This window comes from Mesoplodon bidens (genome assembly GCF_964165515.1).
Source record: "Mesoplodon bidens genome assembly, chromosome: 3".
NCBI lineage: Eukaryota > Metazoa > Chordata > Mammalia > Artiodactyla > Ziphiidae > Mesoplodon > Mesoplodon bidens.
The window spans coordinates 77,492,853-77,512,561 of record NC_138178.1 but is presented as its reverse complement, the minus strand read 5'-3'; positions in this window follow the sequence as shown (position 1 = coordinate 77,512,561).

Genomic DNA, 19,709 nt, shown 5'->3' with positions numbered 1-19,709 from the left:
AGCATTGGGCTTTAAGAACCTGGCAAAAATTGATCTTGGAAAGATGATTGAACATTCTGATTGAAGAAATGAAGATAAGACAAGATATGGAGGTAGACAGATATGAAGAGTTTCTGGGAAATTGAGCAATATTTTGGATTGAGAATAGGATGTTTATGAGTTTGGTGGAAGAGAAAACAGGAGAAAAAAATAGATTGTGGGTATCTTAGAAAGAATAGTTTACACTTAATTTGAGAGTTAACTAGTAACTGATAGTTTCTGAGCCCTAAAATACTGTGATCAGAGATGATTTTCATGAAGAAAAATACAGCTGTAGGCAAAGATATGCACTCATTCAGTTCTTCATTTAACAGATGTTAATTGAACACTTACCATGTGCCAATCCCTGGGCTAATTTATTCCAGTTGGGAGGCAAAATTCATAGTATGTGAACCTTGCATAAAAGAAATAGATAAAAGAAGCAGGATCTATAGGACTGAAGAACTTACTGAGGACAATGAGGGAAGTGAAGAAGTTAAGCAGACTTCAAGTTTTGGGGCCAAAGATAATGGGAGAAGGGGTGTGATGGGGTAGGGAGGTACAGAAGTAGGGAAATTAGGAAGGGAGATGGTTGAAAGGGCAGCTGGGGCAGGTTCACAGGTAGAGAAGTAACCAAGTTGGTACAGGTGTTGATACATCCTTGACCTGAACTCTGGACTCCTCTGCAGAGAGTATAGCCAGTAGCTGGAATGGATTGGCCTGGAGCTGGCAGAGGAAAGGAAAAGCCAGGAGTTAGAGAATTCCCATAACAAAAGAAAAGAAAAAAAAAAGGCCTTAAGGAGACCAAAGGAAAAACTAGCTTGAAAGAAACTGATATTCCTTAAGACAGCAAGAATTTTAATTTTTAAACTATCTCTGATGAAAGTTTAAAAGTCTCAAAAAGAATCCATCTAAACAAGTCCAAAATGTTACATATCCATACAAGAGATCCCACTTCAGTTGATACAGTACTAGGAATTGCCCAGAATTTATACAGGGTTTATTGTTGTTGGGTTTTTCCCCTCACCCTTTTTTCTCCCAGGAGGAGCTACCAAATTATAGTAGCCTTTGTGAAGAAGTGCTGCATATGGACTGTGAACAGGAAAAGATGGATTTTTTTCTATCTTTAGTTCAATCACTCACTGCTCAGAAGTTACAAGTATCACACACATTGTACACAAATCTTCCCCACTGTTTCTAGATTTGTAAAGAAGTCAAGTAGATCGAGTTCCCTCTCTCTAGCTCTTACTTTAACACTTTACACTTATTGGGTTTTGAACCTTCCTGAAGCAAAAGTTTAAAAAATATAGTGTTTGATAGAAATCCATGGCCTTTGAGTCTTCTCCTCCTGGGAGACGGATGCCGAGTTCCAGGCAGAATTAATTTTACTCGACAGTGTTTGAGGTTGGCAGCGGAAGTGGTCTTTGGAATTTACCAAGACAGGCTGGCAGTTGAACAAATTATAATCCAGGTGCCTCCCCTTTACCTCCACCAGCTACTTTTTCCCCATCCCCTGACGCCTTCCAGTTTATTTACTGAGTCAATTAACAAAAGATAACCTCCCATTGTGCAACCATCAATAAATCAATTGTGCTAATACTATCTTGGAATGTCCCCCACTATTGACTTTCATATTGTTTACATTACACACTTGAGAAAGCCAGGGCCCTTGAGTCCGCGTTAATGGATTCTGGAGGAGCCATTAATACATAGAACTCGCTTGACAAAATATTTCGGTTTCTCTGAGGTTCACCTGCTTTCTGAACATGGGCAGGGCCCTCCCCTCCCTCCCCTCCCTCCCCCCAGGATCCTGCTACACCGAGTCTGATGAACACTTAGGAAGGCAAACATTTCTGAGCAGTAATGGAACAGTCACTTAGGGCACACCTCCTGCTTTGTGATTTGAATAATCTATTTCCACCCACCCCAGCTCCCCACTGTCAACAACCCTCAACAATCTAGGGAATCAAATTAATCTTCAATTATGTGAAAGAATTTCAGGAACGAACACAACTCAAGTTACCAAGTAACTGGCTGTTGTGAAAAGATTCAGACCGCAAGCTGCTTGAATGCAGGGACTTTTCGTCATTTCATTTTTCTCCCCCAACAATATAAGGAAATCTTTCCAGCCCGTGATCATCTCTACATAGGGAATCTCAAAACTTTTGAAAGCTAGTTTTAAAATGAATACAAAACAAAATCTCCCTGTTCCCCAGCTCTATAAATCTAGGTTAAATATAATCATTATAAAGTTGGATTTAATGTTTTATTTTTGTTTTGAGGACTTCCTTTTTAATGACACCAGAAATACTGAGAGAACATGCTAGATAACAGGTTTTCTCTTCGGAGCAGGACTGCTTCCAGACCAAGATACTTTGTAAAGGCACGAGCTGTACAGCGATTTAAAAGGGGTTGGCGGGAGGGGTGTGGGGGGGTGGGCGGGATCCACCAGTTCTGAAACTTCTAAAGGTTCAGATTTCAGCGCTGGCTGCAGACCTGGGCAAAGTTCACTGCTCCCTTTTCACGACATGCTACATACTTTTCAAGTTCCCACTTGCTTCCTAGAGAGGAAAAAATGTGCCCTCTGAGTTCAGGTTGCTAAGGACAGGCTGAGCCAATTTAGCCATGCATTCCTTTTCCAAAAGATAGGCTGCTTGTTGTTGTTTTTTCCGCTGTAAATACCATAGCGTCTTGATCCTCCCTACTCTAAACAAACACTTCTCCTACAACTTTGAAGCCCTTGTCCACGGTGGGAAACTCAATGATTTCAGTCAGTCACTTTTGCTGCCTAAGTCAGAAGAAGTCTTGACAAAATGGAATCTCATTCTACTTCGCAGCACATCTTATCAGACACTTGGCTTCATTTTTCTCTTGATAATGATGGGTATTTAAAATACACATGACTATTGGATAATAAAGGAAGAACTCTCATTGTTCTAAGCCTTTCTTTTTTTTTTTTTACTCTCTTTTTATTTTTTCTTTTACTTTGACCTTAGGATATATATGTCTCCTTAAGGGTGTTTTGAAGAGGGTGAAAGAAACAGACAGGACCTTGAAAGGAAAAACAGACGTCTAATTGGCTGTCTCTTGCTGACCCTCAATGACCCTGTGCTGAATACCTTTAATGGACATGTGTGATCTCAGAGCCTCTACTGTGATAAACAAATTTTCGAACTTCAACTTGTTTTTGCAGAAGAAATCTTCATTCTCCTCAAAGAGGTTTTTTTTTTTTAAATGAATAAGTCATTAGCATAGGTATATTTTAAATGAATGAGTAAGGCACTAGCATAAATACGTTATACAAGGGGGAAGCTAAGGTAGTTTTCCAATTTTATAGATACAAATTTTTTTTTTAAAAGGAGTTTGGGGGCTTCTCTGGTGGCGCAGTGGTTGAGAGTCCGCCTGCCAATGCAGGGGACACGGGTTCGTGCCCCGGTCCGGGAAGATCCCACATGCTGCAGAGCGGCTGGGCCCGTGAGCCATGGCCGTTGAGCCTGTGCGTCTGGAGCCTGTGCTCTGCAACGGGAGAGGCCACAACAGTGAGAAGCCCGCGTACCGCAAAAAAAAAAAAAAAAAAAGGAGTTTGGGTCAATCATCAATTTAGTTCATTTAGCTCATGTCATTGTATGATTTTACATTATACTATAGAGAGCAAAATCCGTTTGCATTCCAAACAATAGTTACTAAATCCTAAAAGCTCAAAAAGTCAGCCAGAAGCAATAATCTTTACCCCTAAAATTAATAACTATTATGATATTGTTTACATGCACCCTTGGAACTTCCTGCTCTGTAAACCATCTTGGGTCAAGGTGGAAAATAGTAAGAGTCAATTCAAATCCTTTCGTGCTTCCAAAAAAGCTTCAGATGATTGCAAGTTTTTATTAAGTGTTGTGGAACTAAGGAAGGTAATGGGGATACCCCTATTCCTATTTTTGCCAAAAGGCTAGAAGCCTCACTCCACCAGGGAGCTATGCATTTCTCCCTGCACCTTAACTTCTTGGAAATCACTGTGGTCCACCACCTCTCCTCTTTCCCACTAGCTGGCATTTCTTCTTCTCTATTATTCTTCCTTCTCTTCCATGTTGACAGTTTTCTCAACTCCTCATCTAATGTCAATGAAGTCTCTTTTGATATTGCTGTGCCTCTACCAGATCTTCTTTCTGTAATCATCTCTTCTCATGCCCAGATCCACTTAAATACTCTAGTTTCACTTTCTCATCAGTAAGACTTTTTGGAGTTACAGAAAGGCTGAGACCAATGCCACATTTTGAGACTCCAGTATATGAAATACTAAAGACACCTCCAAATAAGTTTAAAAATGGATTTGGTTTTAATATTTAATAGTCATTCATGTCATCTGAAAATGTTCAATACAATATTATTCCAATTATAGTCTAGCTTTATGTGGAAATAAGGCCCAAATTCTGCATTTCAGGCATGAATGTGGAGCTCATGTCCTTCTGTCCCTCCTGCCCCCAGCCCACATGACCAAAAGCATCCATACATCAGACCCTGCTTATTGGCAAAGATTAATGTGGTGAAATTAAAAGAGCACTGAACTGGAAGCTGTGAGGATGTCATTAGGTTCCATCTTATCTGAACCTTTGTTTCCTCATCTGGAAAATGAAGATGTTGCCAGAGTTCTCTTCTAGTGCTCTTTTGTGATTTCATATTGTGCTTAGCTCTCCAAGACACCATTTCTAGCTAGCTAGCAGAGAAAAACAAGGTAAAGTAAGCAGACATCTCTAAAGATAAATTGGCTGGGGAACACAAATGTCAGAGACAACAATATAGGACAAGAGTTATACCTGGGGGATGAGGAGGTGCACACGGAGGTCTACTTTCACTCCTCTTTTCTCATCATGCAGCAGCAGTCCCGATGGACTCGGAGCACAGTCACAGAGCATCCCATTACACACAGATCCAGTTGTAAAATATTCTCACAGCTATCCCGCTATCCAGCAGTGCCTGATAGGTGACCACAGCTCACAGGAAGAATCATGTCCTTGCTTAATCCTTTTGGTGTGACCCATTTCCATGGCAAAGCAAAGATCTTTCCTCTTCTCACTTTCTCATATGGGGAAAAAATTAAAGTAACCTTTCTACCAGTCATTACCTACACAAGTTATAGTTAATAAAGTACGCTTAGAGGTAAACCTAACATCCAAGATCAAGAGAGATCAAGTAGAAAGGAAACACTCTTACCTTATTGTGTAGGTTAGCTGACTTTAATGATTAAAATATTGTGCTGTTTCTTCTCAGATTTCAGCAACAGTCAAATCTTATGGTTGAAGCCTCAGGCACTAAATTGCAGAGAACACTGATTGTTAGTATAAGAAAGCATCTAAGCATCTATTAGTTCAGCCTACCATGAAAAGTCAGAATTCCTATCTAGCCTCTCTATGATAATAATAATAACAACAATAATATGATGATAACTATAATGATAATAATGAAAGCACTTATTCCACAGTTACTATGTTGCCAGATACTGTGCACGTATATTGAACACTGATTATAAATCATCACGGTTCTTAGCACTAACTTACTGAATCCTTACAATGCCTCTTATTTTATCCATGAGTCAATAGAAACATGAAAGGGTTAAATAACTTGCATGAAGTCACACAGCTAGCTAGGTGCTGGGGAATTGAACTAAACAGACAAGCTCTGGAGCCTGTCTCTTTAACCTTATGCTACCAGTTGCGGAGCTAGGGAGGAGCCAGGGTGAGAACATAGAGTTTGTTTCAACACTACTTAGTAGAAAGATCTTTAGTTTCCTAGGCCAAATGTGCCTCCTTATATCAGAGATTGGGAAACTATGGTTTGTTTTTGTATGGGTCATGAGCTAAGAGTAGATTTTAAACTTTCAGACAGTTAACAAAATCAAAAGAAGAGTAATATGTCAAGACACATGAAAATCATCTGAAATTCAGATCTCTGTGTCCATAAATAAAATTTTATTGGAACACAACTACACTTCTTCATTTACATCTGTGGCTGCATTCACTCTACAGCAAGGTCAGAATTGAGCACTTGTGACAAAGACCATCTGGCCCAGCAAAGCCTAAAACATTTACTAGCTGGCCCATTACAGAAAATGTTTGCTGACTCCTACTTTAAATAGTTGAGGGTAGTTCTCACGTCCTTTCCTAAATGTACTCTTTTTTATGGTAACTCTCTCAAATCCTCCTCCTTCCCCCAACCTCACATCATCCTGGATACTCCTCTCTGGAGTTTCTTGGGTACCACATATCCCATACCTCTTAAAATAGTGCCTAGTGGCATATTCATACCATGGAATACTACTCAGCAATAAAAAGGAATAAACTACCCAGACCCCAATAACACGGAAGAATCTCCAAAGCATTATGCTGAATTCCTAAGCCTTACCCAAAGCACCCTTATGGTAGGATGGTATGTATATAAAATTCTAAAGCAGGCAGAACTCACCTATGGTGAAAAGAACATCAGAACAATGGTTGTCTATAGGAGAATGGACGAAGAATTAGCTAGGATGGGAATTAAACTCTCCGGGATTTTGGAAATATTCCAAATCTTGACAATTGTTTCAGTTACATAGTTGCATACATTTGCCAAATTAAATCTAAAGATACACTTACAATTTGTACATGACACTGTATCCACCTCCAAAAACAAATATTGAACTTTAGTTAATGATCTGGGTCCTGAAATGTTTAGGAGTGAAGGGTGTCAATACCTGCAACTTATTTTGAAATGAGTCCAGAAATCAACATGATTGGATGATTGGATAGCGGTATGGACAGATAGCAAGATAGAGGATGAAACAAGAAGAGTAAAATGTTCATTGTGGATTCTAGATTCAGGTATATGGGTATTCTCTAATTCTTCTGACTTCTGTGGTTGAAATTTTTCATAGAAAATTTTATTCTTCAAAATAAAATTTTCATAATAAAATGAGAAGGAGGGGATAAAGTAATGCTTAGTATGAAACAAACTACTCTAAATGTTGCACAAAGTGACATTGTTATTTCCCTTCACCTGGAAGCCATTTTACTGTTACTTTTTATTTTCCTTTAATACATCTGTTTGGATCCTGAAGTGCCCTTTCTTAACTTACCCAAAGAGATACCTTGGTTATACATAACTATTGGGACTAGTGATAAGGATGTATTCAATGACACAAGCTAACTTCACTCCAAGAGGCCAACTTTAATTTTTTCACCGTCTAAATTCTGGGTCTGTAGTTTATTATTTAAGAAAATGTATAAAATGAAAGACACAGAAACAGCCCCAATGAGATGTTTCCATCAAACTCATTTGTGGAAAACAGTGTAAATTCCTCAAGTGAGTTTACACTCTTGCCTCATGGACTTGTAGAAAGAAGAGGAATGCGTTTGATCATGGTTGAATTCCTGGCCTCTTTAACCTCACCGGTAGGTTGTCATGTATTTCTCATACTACGGTTCACTATCATTTGACAAACAATATGCTCATCACTGTTACAAACATCAGATGAGCATGTGTACATGATAAAAATTTGAAAAAGTTCTCAAAAGATGCAGCCTAATCTCTGGATTAACTGTTTCTTTAAGGGCCTCTGCAGTGTATAATCTGCAGTCTGATTCTGTTGCTTTTATGCAATGCCAATATTAGAAGCAATAACACAATCATGCTTCAACTATTTGGAGGTCAATTAGCTGGAAAATTCTGCTGTTTCCAAATGGAAGCTAAGAACCAAGGAAGTAAGCAAGAAAAATCCCGAAGGCAGTCAGACTAACTGTGAGAGCATCAGGGCTCCAAGCTCCTGTATTCACTCCTGGAAGAGTCTCTAAAGCTGACACTCAAAATCCTATCATCCTTCCATAGGGAAAATTCTAACAAGCCTGGATTTCCAGCTCATACCTTAGGAAAGATTGCACAGAGGCTGGCACAGTGAAAGTGTCAAGAATGGGAAGAATTATTAGCCACCGTTCAAAACTCAAAATGCACTGTAATTTGGGAGGATAAATTATGGACAAAAAAGGTGTTCACCTTAATACTACCAATGAAGGAACAGTTCCACAAGATATTAAAGATAGTCCTTAAAAATAAAAAAGAGGAGGGCTATTATCAGACATCCTCAGGAAATATTGGTCTCAACGTCAATGCCACAGCATATCTGTTATGACTCCAGGGACCTCTAAAAAGAACATCGTTTTTTTCACCCTTCTTTTTCCCATTCCCCTTTTTTTTCTTTTATTTTGGCTGAAGCTTATTGATGCTATTTTCTTTTCTCATCATAACAATGTCCGTCAGTCTGCCTGAATCTTCTGGTCTAGGTGTGGCTCTGAACTTCTCCCACACCCTCCTTTACACAGGTGTTTCCTCTCCCATTCCCGAATTTCTACTCCCTGCACAGCAATCTGTTGTTTACAAATTCCAGGCAACATATCTAGTTTCTGAGGACACCTTCCAAATCATCCACATGTTCACTTCCCTCCCTTCTCACTTCTGCCTTTCTTTTCCCATCTTTTTCCTCTCCAAGCAACGTGCCAAGCAGTCTACGCTCAGACATCCCTTCTAAGCCCCTCCTGCATTTCCTGTTCATCTCATAGCTTTGCACTGTTTTTCTGCTTTTGCTTAAATCAAATGCTTCAGCTGAGACCCACCTAAAAATCCTCATTCCCTTCCCATTTGTGCAGCCCTCACCACTTGACTTCAACATGCATTTTTCCTGAGGGAGCCCACCAGCCTGCATGGGGTCAAGGGATATGGCTTTATTCCCCTTCTCTGGTCAGCCCGAGTGTGAGGCTCAGGGTCACCTTGACAGACAATGTCTGTCATCTAATCAGCATTGGACTCTGAGCCGGTAGATCTGTGTTCAATCTTGAATTCTGTCTCTTACTCACTTTTTTGCCCAGTCATTTGGCTTCTCTGAGCTTCAGTTTCCACATCTATAAAAATGGCAAAAATACTTGGGGTCTGATCTATCCTACAGGGTTGGGTGGAGCTGATGGGATCCTGCTTGAGCAGGCTCTTCATCAGCTGTAGGATATGACAGCCTTCTTCCTCTACTTTGAAAGCTTTGTTCTTATTGAAATCCTGGGAGTAGACCTTCATTCTCTTTTACATTCTTAATTTCTTCTCGTTCTAACAGGGATTAGCTCATTCTCCACATACCACTACCAAATTCCCCAGCTGAGAATAAATTAATTTCTGCTACTGCTATTTATCAGAACATGGACTTGTCAGTGGGGAGTCAGATAGGAAAGTGGTTAAGTGCAGCCTCAAATCTGGGGGCTGAAAGCCTAGCTTCAGCACTTACTTGATGTAGAAATTGGAAATGTCCACTCAGCCTTGACTTCCTCAGTTGTCTCATCTTTAAAATGGGGATAATAGGAAGCATTCACTGCACAAGGTGGTTGTGATGATTACAGGACGTCAAAGGGTACTCAGGGCTTCCCTGGTGGCACAGGGGTTGAGAGTCCGCCTGCCGATGCAGGGGACACGGGTTCATGCCCCGGTCCGGGAAGATCCCACGTGCCGCGGAGCGGCTAGGCCCGTGAGCCATGGCCGCTGAGCCTGCGCGTCCGGAGCCTGTGCTCCGCAACGGGAGAGGCCACAACAGTGAGAGGCCCGCGTACCGCAAAGAAAAAAAAGGTGGGGGGGCGCTCAATCTTAGCACAGGCAATGCCTGGCATATGGTAAGCTCTCAATAATGTTTGCCTCTCACTTATCTGTGGTTACCTGTCGTTTCTGCCCCTCCCTCCTTTTCCTTCTTAGTTTCCTCCATTCTCCTTTTCCTTCTGTCTCCCTTCTCCTCCTGTCACCCCATAGTCAGCGGTAGCTGGTGCTCCCTGCCCACCCAGTGAAATCTCAGGGAAAAAGTTCAGCCCTTGAAGCATCCCAAAGTTCTGCTCCCCCTTCAGCTCTTATCTTGGCAACTCCCCCCTCCTCCTACAGATTCCTTTCTGGCATCCTCCCTATGTTTTCACTGCCTTCCTGATTACAGCGTATGTCAGCGTGGCAGGATAATTTACTGATATATTAATTTGTGTTTTTACCTCAGGGTTTGCTAGCTCTCCTCTATATAAAGGAAGCCAGGCCTTTCTGTTCGCCTGCCTCAGGGGAGGTTTGTGTTAAGAGGCCAAAGCTGAGAAACCTGGCTTTTTTTTCCCCAAAGCCCTGTGTTCTGGGAGGAGAGAATGCCAGCCAGGAGGAAGAGAGAAGCTCGGGCCTTTGAGAACAGAGACAGAGGGAAGGAAAGCGGGGGGGGGGGGGGTGCGGGGGGGGATTTGATAGATGGGAAGGGGGTAAGGGCCTGAAGATCAGGCTACCAGCAAGCCTTGGCTCCCACCCATGGCTACCCCTGGGGAAGTGGCTGGACCACAAAGAAAATGGCTTTAAAGCATGTCTAAATAACTAACCCCCAGCCCCAGGCCACTGGGCTCAGCAAACATCCCACCAACCATTCCCTGCACTGATGCCCCCATGGGCAGCAGAGCCACAGAAGTAGTAAAGCTCATGCCTGCCAGGACAGCAGTAACCAGAGGAGACAGGGACAGAGCAAAACAGTAAATCATAACCCCTAACGTCTGCTGCCCACTCAGACTGTGCCAAGCACTATTCTAGGATCTTTACAAGTGTAAGAACAGTTGCTTCCCAAGACAACCTTATATTTCCACATACATAGACAAAGAAATAGGCTCAGAGAAGGCAAGCAACTTATTCCGTATCACGCAGGTAGGACCCGGTGAAGCTGGGAGTCCAATTCAAGTAGAAATATTAAAAGAGGTCACCAATTTACTGTAGAATGTTAAGAATGAAATGCTGGGTCTTCCCTGGTGGCGCAGTGGTTAAGAATCCACCTGCCAATGCCGGGGACAGGGGTTCGAGCCCTGGTCCGGGAAGATCCCACATGCCACGGAGCAACTAAGCCCGTGCACCACAACTACTGAGCCTGTGCTCTAGAGCCCGCGAGCCACAACTACTGAGCCTGTGTGCCACAACTACTGAAGTCTGCAAGCCTAGAGCCCATGCTCTGCAATAAAAGAAGCCGCCACAGGGCTTCCCTGGTGGCGCAGTGGTTGGGAGTCTGCCTGCCGATGCAGGAGACACGGGTTCGTGCCCCGGTCTGGGAGGATCCCATATGCAGCGGAGCGGCTGGGCCCGTGAGCCATGGCCGCTGGGCCTGCGCGTCCGGAGCCTGTGCTCCGCAACGGGAGAGGCCACAACAGTGAGAGGCCCGCATAACGCAAAAATAAAAAAAAAAAAAAAAAAAAAAAAAAAAAAAAAAGAAGCCGCCACAAAGAGAAGCCCGCACACTGCAATGAGGAGTAGCCCCTGCTCACCACGACTAGAGAAAGCCCGCACAAGCAACAAAGACCCAATACAGCCAACAATAAATAAATAAATAAATAAATAAATAAATAAATAAAATTTATATTAAAAAAAAGAATGAAATGCTCCATGGGACCAACAATAGCAACCCCGAAACTGAAAGTATCCAGCCCTCTGAGTACCACCAAAAGGGGGACTGTTGGCAGACCTGCTTCCTTTCCATTGAGGAGCCTCTTTCTAGACGTCACCAGCTCTGCGACTCCTGCTGAGTTGTATTTTGATGATGGAAATACTGTCTTGATTCAGAGGAAGCAGAGGTGCATATGCTCAGAGTGTAAAGAGTCAAGCACAGGTACCTGGAATTCCAGGTCTTCCCCTTTTATTTTGCCTGTTTCCTAACTTCTCTACACGACTTGACCTTGCCAAGTCTGGTTGTCTGTAAAGTCAAGATAAAGAAATAACCTAGCTCAGTAGTTAGACTCATTGGATATCTGCCCAATAATTAGAAGTTATTATTATTATCATCATCATTATTATTGTCATTATTATCCCAGTGGTCCATCCTGCTTAGTCCTACTGCCTACCCAGCTGCCTTGGCTGCTTTTACTGAGTATCTCTGTATGTCAGTCACTGTGCTGGGTGCCGAGGAGCCCTCAGCATCCAAGGTCTGGCTATAGAAGAGACCCATGAGGCATCTTTTAGTGCTACGTGGTAAGGGCTACAAATGGGATAATCCCAGTATCCCATGGGGGCCCAGGTCAGGGGCCCCAAAGGAGACTGCAGGGTGGGGATGATGTCAGGTTTCCTACAGAAGTCAATGGGCCGAGCCTTTACAAATGACAGTAACCTCCGCCTCACAGTGGGAAGTGAGCTAGGAGGCTCCCCATAACCCCTTCTGGCCCTCAGGAAAGGCTCCTGGGCCTAAGCACACTCCTGACACTGCTCCAGCAGTTAATTTGAGTGTTTTGAGCAATGTAGAACTTGCATCACACTGGGCCATGGACCAAGCCTGCAGAGGAAAAGCCAAGACAGCTCAGAGCTGCTGGCACATTCCATAAACCCAAATTTCCAGAGCTGCCTTGAATAAGATGTGTAAAGGAACATTTTCCATGTGTCAATTAAGCTCAATGACCACGTGACATAAAAAGGAAATGTAAATGTGGGACTCTGATTGGCACAGTTCAAGGCCTCTGATTTCGATACGCAGAGACAGATCTGCAAGCTATTAAGAGTACTCGACTTCCAAACTCCAGAGGCTGTGAAGGAATGCCTGCTTTGCACATCAGAGGGAAAAAAGTACAGCCATGAAGAGCGGTCTTGGGAAAATACCCTGCTTGGTTCCCACAGCAAAACATACACGTTCAGTGAGATCAAGAATCAACTCGACTGTTATACTTACCTATAATTTCAAATTCCCCTAATAGGTGTTCAGTTTTCAAAGAAAATGATGTGGTTTTTGACCACTTTTCCCCTTTAGAAGCATGGGACTGACATGAAATTGTGATACTAACCTTGATTTTAAACTGCTTCTCATCTCACATCGTTGAAAACTTAGCAAACCCCCAGTCCCTGTGTTTCCTTGGAAAGTCTGCGTTCTGTTGCTGGCACAACGATTAAGTCCACTTGTCTATTCTAGGACACTAGCGGAGCTCACTAAGTCGGAACACCCCACGGCTCACCCATATATCTATGTATTACCAAACTCACTGGGAAAGACAAGCTGAGTTATCATTTAGCTGAGAAAATCTGAGCGGCATTTATGAGTATAAAGTACAGCAGCACTGTCGACACAGAGTCAGGCTGGGAGGAAACACATTACACAATCCACGCAAATCCCCTCAACACAGTGGCCACTGGAGCCAAATGAGTGGTCCAAGGCTCTAGAAGGCTTATCTTCTCCGCAGCCCCCATCCCAACCCTCAAAAATTACAAATACAATCACTTGTGACATATTGCTCCCCTGTCTTCTGCATTTAATTCTATATGATAAATTCAACGCAAAGTGACAGTCACAGCAAGTGTTCAGAGCTGTATCTAAAAAAACTAATTCTACTGAAGTTAGAACTCAATGAATGAGAAAATGTGAATATACACCTAGGGCATATCTCAAAGCTTTAATCTCTATGAATGCCATAATGGTTATTCATGGCCGGGATGATATTAATATTTTCAAATATTTCAATAAAGAAGCACCGTGAGACTTTAAAATGGTATTATGCAAAGATAATACTATTTCAATGGGTCCTTCCCTGTGCTGGTATATTAATGGAGCAAAGAAAAGAAAAACGGCTGCTTTTGTCATCTGGGCAACAGCTAGAGCAAGATGGTCCTGTGCTTAAGTTCTAAGAAATAGCTCTTCTTCCTTTTTTTATTATTTGGGGGGGGGAAAATGTCTTGGGTTGCTACTGTCTGTTTAAATTAGGTAAATGCAATTAAGACGAGTCAAATATACACAGGCTCCAATGATGGGTAAAATTAAGGTCACCAGTTGTAGCCCTAATCCAGCTGCATTGCTTAGTCTCGGCTTTAGCCATTACAAGTGAGCGGAATGGTAATATCTTGCTAGTTTGGGGGTTAATGTAGGCTGACTGTGTAACTAGAAATAAATCCCGCAGGCTTCCTCCAATGTACAAGCACTTAACTCTGACATTTTACAAAAGGAAAAGTGGGTTCCCTTCCCCAGAACCTGTCCTTGCTTTCCCCTCCACCTAAGCACAGAAGCAAAAGAACTTTATTTCTGGTCATTTTTTGTTTCCCTCCCAGTGAGACTTGCTTTTGCCATTTGTGTATATCTCTTGCTCATTCCAAAACAGAAAGTTCTGGGTCATAATCCTTTTAAACCAATAGCACTTGTCTTCTTTTTCGTATACATAAAGATTATGTTTGTGTTGCCTGATATTATTTTACTTTGTGAAGGAATCGTTTCAGGCAGCCAGAAGATATGACAAAAACATTGTGCATATGGAAAAAAAAAAAAAAGGTTGACATTTACAGCCAGGAGAGAGGTACGGAATTGCAAAGGTCATCAATGAGTAAACAGATATTAATGGTTAGCCGGATAACTGGTACATAAACAGGTCACTTTAATAATTAACACCAGGAAAGACTTAGCACTTTCAACCAACCTCAGGAAAGTAGGTGCCGAGGAAATTCCCCAAAAGTGGATGAGAAAGCCATGCTGATTTCTGGTTGCTAGAGAGTGAAAAATTACTGTTTCATTTTTACACTTCTCACATACTCACCAAAAATCAGTTTTGAGATGGAAATGATAAGAAGTAGGTGGTATCATGGAAGAAAAACTTTTCGGTGACTATTTTTTTGAAAAGTGATACTCAGCCGAACACTGCCTATGTCTTTGTTTTCCTTCCATGGCAATGTGTAAAAGTGCTCAAGAAATTTTTTATTACTAACCTAGAAAGTCTTTCTAAAAGTATTAACTCCCTCATTTTGCTATTTTGACCCTGTGTTGTATTAAAACTTGTGAGCTGAGGGTTAAATTTTGCATGTACTGATTGGCATTCACCCCCATTTTTTGTTTTTGTTTTTTAAAGACTATTTTTTAAAGCAGTACTAGGTTCACAGCAAAATTGAGAGGAAGGTGTAGAGATTTCCATATATCTCCTGCATCACACACATGCATAGCCTCTGCCATTATCAACATCCCACCACTAGGGTGGTGCGTTTGTTAGAACTGATGAACCTACATTGACACATCATAATCACCCAAAGTCCATAGTTTAACTTAGTGTACATTCTTGGTGTTGCACTTTCTCTAGGTTTGGGCAAATGTATAATGATCATTATACTGTCATTGAGTATTTTCACTGCCTAAAAATTCTCTATGCTCCTCCTATTCAGCCACGCCCCCACCCCCCCAGCCCCTGGTAACCACTGATCTTTTTACTGTCTCTGTAGTTTTGCCTTCTCCAGAATGTCATATAATTAGAATCATACAATATGTAGCCTTTTCGGATTGGCTCCTTCCACTTAGTAGTATAAGTCTCCTGTATGTCTTCCTATGGCTTGATAGCTCATTACTTTTTACCACTGAAGGCTAGTCCATTGTCTGGATGTACCACAGTTTATTTATCCATTCACCTACTAAAGGACAACTTGATCACTTCCAAATTTGGGCAATTATGAATAAAGCTGCTATAAACATCTATGAGCAGGTTTTTGCGTGGAAGTAGTTTCATCCCTGTTTTTCACTGGGAAAAGTCAAAGCCAGATCTGTGGTGACAAAGGCAAAGGCATGGGGCTCCAGGCAAAGAATCTTGGTGAGTGAGATGCCCACCCACTCTCACCACCTTCATTCCCCACCCCAGCCCACCCCAGGACCGTGGGGAACTGAGAATAAATGCACCTGAGCCTTTCAGAATGTTCCCCTGTAAGCCCAGGGCATCACATCTTTTGATTTTTTTAAAGAAGCCAGATTTTTTGTAAAATCACTAGATTCCTGGACTTTTAAATGTTGACGGCTCATTGAAACTTTGCTCAGTCCAAATGATATATATTGAACTGCAGGCTACATCAGCCCAGTTTAATTGCTTGTCTAAATTAAAAATAAATAAACAAAAAAACAAAAATCCCTGAAAATGTACTGAGGAGGAAGAGAGTCTGAGTGTATCTTTAAAATTTATTGTACAGACTGTATTCTCTTTTAAACACACAGTTCTCTGTAGGAATATTCAGAAAAAGAAAAACTAATAGGTCAACAGACTTAATAGAGAAGTGGACTATCAGTAAGGGCCTAAAGCTTACTTTCAGAACCATGTGAATAAAAGTCAGATGAGATACTATATTATATGTGGCCTAATGGTTTACAGATGAGTGAGTAGCACTGCTTTCAAATAAAATGTGAGGAAACCAATTTTTAAATAAATGTGTAGTTTGACTATCACGCCCACAGGAGACATTGTGACGTACCCAACCTGAAAATCAAATTATTTAAGGTTGGTTATACTAATAACAGTCCCTAACCAACTGCTAAGGTGAACTATAAACCCAGAGTAGCCGGGCTTCCCTAGTGGCGCAGTGGTTGAGAGTCCGCCTGCCGATGCAGGGGACACAGGTTCGTGCCCCGGTCCAGGAAGATCCCACGTGCCATGGTGCGGCTGGGCCCGTGAGCCATGGCCGCTGAGCCTGCGCGTCCGGAGCCTGTGCTCCGCAATGGGAGAGGACACAACAGTGAGAGGCCCGCGTACTGCAAAAAAAAAAACCCAAAAGACTAGCCAAAGGCAGTAAATGGGATGGGTTAGAGAGGAAGTAGAAAGAAAACAAGGTACAGGGCTGGTCTACTAGTTATATGTGGGGTCGATGTTAAGATAAATGGCAGAGGATGTGTGAGATCTTGTTTCTGAGTGTGGTGTGGGAGGGCTGGAGTGGTCTAATGGCCTTGTTGTCTGGTCCATCTCCCCTTCTCCACGGTCACATTCCCACCCCGTGCTTTCTGCTCACCATTGGCAGCTGGCCTGGTTCGCTGTGCTTTCTCATCTCTCCTGGCCTCTCTGAACCTAAAGCCTTTTCTACATCACCCTTACATTTGACGTGGGCAATTCCTTATTTGTCCTATAAAATTCACCTAAATTCAAGTGCCTCATTTTACAGAAAGCCACACCTAACTCCTGTCCAGGTGATCAGGGTGCCTCTCCTCTGTGTTCCCTCAAGCACGTCTACCAACCTCCGTCTTTTAGCCCCACCTCTGCACTACAGTCATAGGGACCATGGGTGCACATAGCTATCTGCCCACAGGACCTTGAACTCCTTGCTGAAGGTAGAAGCTACTCTTTTCACCTTTGAGCCTCCATCACCTAGCCCTGTGCTTGGAAAACAGCACATTAATGTTGAGCGAATGTCCAAACGAATAAAATGAATGGGCCTCTCAGCAATAATGCTTAGAAAGGAAACTCTGACAAGTAAAATACCCGTGAATGAATCTGTTGTAGCTTTTTTTTTGGTTGAAATCTTTCATATGTTCAACTGCAATGACATTTGTGACAGCGAGTCCTATTTTAAAAAATCTTATGAATCTTGTTAAACACAGTACCAGTTCAGTTCTTTGGCTTCCTCATCTGTAAAGTGGAGGTGATAGTACCTGCCCTTCTAGGTTCAGAGTGTGGTTGGAAAGACTCCCTCATATGATGTATGTGACCATACTGAAAAGAGTTACCCTACAAATGATAAAGCCCCAAATGCAATCTGGACTGGGTAGTCACCCCTCCTCTGCTCATTTCTATCTGTTAGACTCTATTAAAATTCTCTGCCTACTGACCCAATTTATGTCTGCACAAAGACTCTGCTTCTAATCTCAGGATTCCCAGACCTGGTAGGACACCCAGCACTGAGCAAGTGCTCACTAAATATTTGTAATATAATGATATACATGACAAATATCATGGTACAAAATTCATTCCAATTGTACCAGACACCACTAAACAGGACAGAATATGAAAGAAAAAAAAAGGGAAATAGAAATTATTGAAAGACCACCATTTACTGGGCACTCTATATACCTGATTTTATTTATTAGTTGTAACCCTGTGAAATAGATAACATCGTCCTTATTTTACATGGAAGGACTCTGAGTCTCAGTGAGTCAGGTATCACACCAAAGGACACACAGCTACTAAGAAGGCTTAAACACATACACCACACTGCCTCTTGTGATGAAGCTTTTGTACTCCAGGGGTTAATAGTTTCCAGCACATCTAATAGCACAGAGTCAATGATTCTTAGTGGTAAACAAAGTCTCACGGCGCATCTAGTCCAACCCCCAGATCCCAGATGACAAAACAGAGGTTCAAAGCAGGGACATGGCCAAGGCTACCAAGACAGTAAAAAAAATAAAAAGGTTGTAAAAAAAGGCTAGTATGTTTCACATTCACATGTTACATCTTATTTATGTACTATTTTGATTAAATTTACAAGTATATTTTATAGTTCATGAAAAGCTTTTAAATAATTCTCCTTTGATCCAATGTACCTTTATAAAAATGACATATATATTCCATTCACACAGAATTAAATCTTACATAACTACCAAAAGTTGTTTTTCCTCACAAAATGCCAGCGACCTCTCTCTTGGAAAATAGGCCAAGACTATCGACTGAAACCCCAGCAGAGAAAGCATAACTCAGAGAGAGACCTCCTAAACAATCATTAAAGTAATAATTAAATACCAGAAAAGGGCAAAGGCATTTGCTCCTTTAAAAATTGAAAGAAATAATAAAATAAAATAAACCTTCTGTGAAAATCGCCTCCATCATCTTTAAAAGCTTTCCCAAATTCCAAATGGCTCTGTTATTAGCGATTCTTGATGCATGAGGTAGTCCTTTAAGAATAAATCTTTAAGTAATTCAAAACAAGGACTCTTCAGTAAATAGTTGAAATTAAGGGGGGAGTTAGAGTCATCTGGTTTCCATTAGGATGATAAAATAGTTCACTTGAAACCTTTTACAAGATGCTTTGTTACTGGGAGGTGTCCGACCATCTCACTCCATCACTAGCCATTTGACACAACATAAAAGGCTTCAAAAGCCATGTTAGGCCTCTTAATCAAAAACTAATTGTAATAGATATTGGGGAGTGTTAACACGGTGACCGCTGGGTTGTAGCTGTGGTCTGGAAGCGGCAGTGAACATTAAACACAACCCCGAGTTGATAGGGCTTATCTCAATTTCAGAGCTAAGTGCTAAGTACTACAGGCCAGTATCTCCTCGCTATTGCTTTGTACCACTTTTGGAGTTAATTGCCCCATAAGGCTTCATCTTCTTAATGAAATTTATGGCATTGTCAGAGGACTTGGTAGATATGGCTGCAGTTTAGGAGACTTTACAGAAAACACAGACATAAACAGAGGGGAAAAGAAAATACATACTTGGAGCCTAATGCATCTATAGCCTTTCCTGAGTGGTGCGGGACTCCCCAGGCCCAGGGGGAGGCATTGGCAGCACATTAACTCTTTCAGGCCTGTAATGGAATATTCATGGAGTTCACGCTAATGGAAAGTTCATAAAGGATGTCATAGGGCCTGTGGTAGGCGTTCCATAAATATTTAATGATCGGCCTTACAGGACTGGAACTGCTGGCAAGCAACGAATGCGAGTCATGGCCTATGTGGCCCTATGCTTAACACAGTGTCTCAGATGTGGCTGGCGCTCAGGAAAAATTTTTTGGGTGATTGATGAATGAATAAATGATCTCACTGGAGGATAGTTCTCCATCATTTACAGAGCGCTTTCATGTTTGATTCCTGCAGCCATCCACTTGATAGGCCTAGAGTTTCATTAATGACTGATCTAGGCCTGGAACTGGCACTGCGGGGCTCCCATTATAATCTTTTTGACTTCAAATGGACTGGAGAGATGGTCTGGGAATGGCCTGTGTTC